Consider the following 1310-nt stretch of genomic DNA (forward strand, 5'->3'; position numbering starts at 1 on the left):
GGTGGAGGAGTAAGTTATGTGGAGGAGAGAGACAGGTGGAGGAGTGAGACAGGTGGAGGAGTGAGACAGGTAGAGGTGGGAGACAGGTAGAGGTGGGAGACAGATGGCAGCAGCTTGGACCTGAATGGTTTAAATCATCCTTTTTGGTGAAAAACTGGGCTTTTATTTTGAAGAGACTTCAGTTTCATGTGAAGGAAACAGTGTGGTTCTAACGAGCCTCAGCTTCGACCATCAGAACCAGAACTTTCTGTTTCTGTTGTTTCAGGTCAGATTCTGTTCTGAAAGTGGTCCAAAAGAGTTGAATAGATATATTAAATATAAGATCAATAAATCTGAACAGAACCAGACAACAAGTGGACCTGTTGGTCCCTGGTGATCCAGTCAGAGCCAGTTCACCTGTTGGACCGTCTTTGGTTCCGGGGGGTTTCTTTAATTGTTGAACTCTACTAATGGTTTCCTGTCTGTGTTCAGCAGCTTCCTGTGACCTCGTTAAGCAGGTGTTAACAAACACCTCATTAATCAGCAGCTCTAATTAAAACACAGAGCAAACAAACAGAAGGAATTCTGGGAAAGCGTCCCAGACGGAGAGGGGGAGGGGACGGAGTCTCACACTTTGAAAACTTGTTATCAGCCGATTATTAATAAAATCATTCAGATAGCAGGACTGCAGCTCCTCCAGTCAGAGGCGTGTTTGTCTACGACTGATGACGAGAAATAAACATTTTTTATTTTAACACTCTGACACTTCATAAAAGCTTTTATATGTTCCTCTCTCTGCTCCTGAAGCTACAGTCCTTCAGAGTCAGAGTACCGGACCCGTTAATCTGTCTGCAGACCGGACCCTCGGGCTCGCTGACCCACAGGTCCATCTGAAGGAACAGACTTACAGTGAGGAAGAGATGAGTGACTGAGAGTCTGAAAACTGAGACTTCAGGAGGAGACGTCAGTAAATACATCAAGTTTCATCAGATTCACGTCATTTATCTGCAAATTCACGAAGTCCACTCAGACAGGCAGCATTTTGATGAAACTATTTAAACTCGTTTCATTTCAACCATTTATTAAAATGATTTATGGAAAGAGAAACATGATCTCACTGGACTAACAATTTTACATAACAGGTAATTACAGAATACATATCTGTACTTCTACTCACAGAGGTACCTACAGGGTATTTAAAAGCATGAGTTTTATAAAGTGGCATGCAGATATACAGCGGGTAAAATAAGTATTGAACACGTCACCATTTTTCTYAGTAAATATATTACTAGAGGTGCTAATGACATGAAATTTTCACCAGATGTTGGTAA

The sequence above is a fragment of the Austrofundulus limnaeus genome, unplaced genomic scaffold (assembly GCF_001266775.1).
Source record: "Austrofundulus limnaeus strain Quisiro unplaced genomic scaffold, Austrofundulus_limnaeus-1.0 Scaffold179, whole genome shotgun sequence".
NCBI classification, from domain to species: domain Eukaryota; kingdom Metazoa; phylum Chordata; class Actinopteri; order Cyprinodontiformes; family Rivulidae; genus Austrofundulus; species Austrofundulus limnaeus.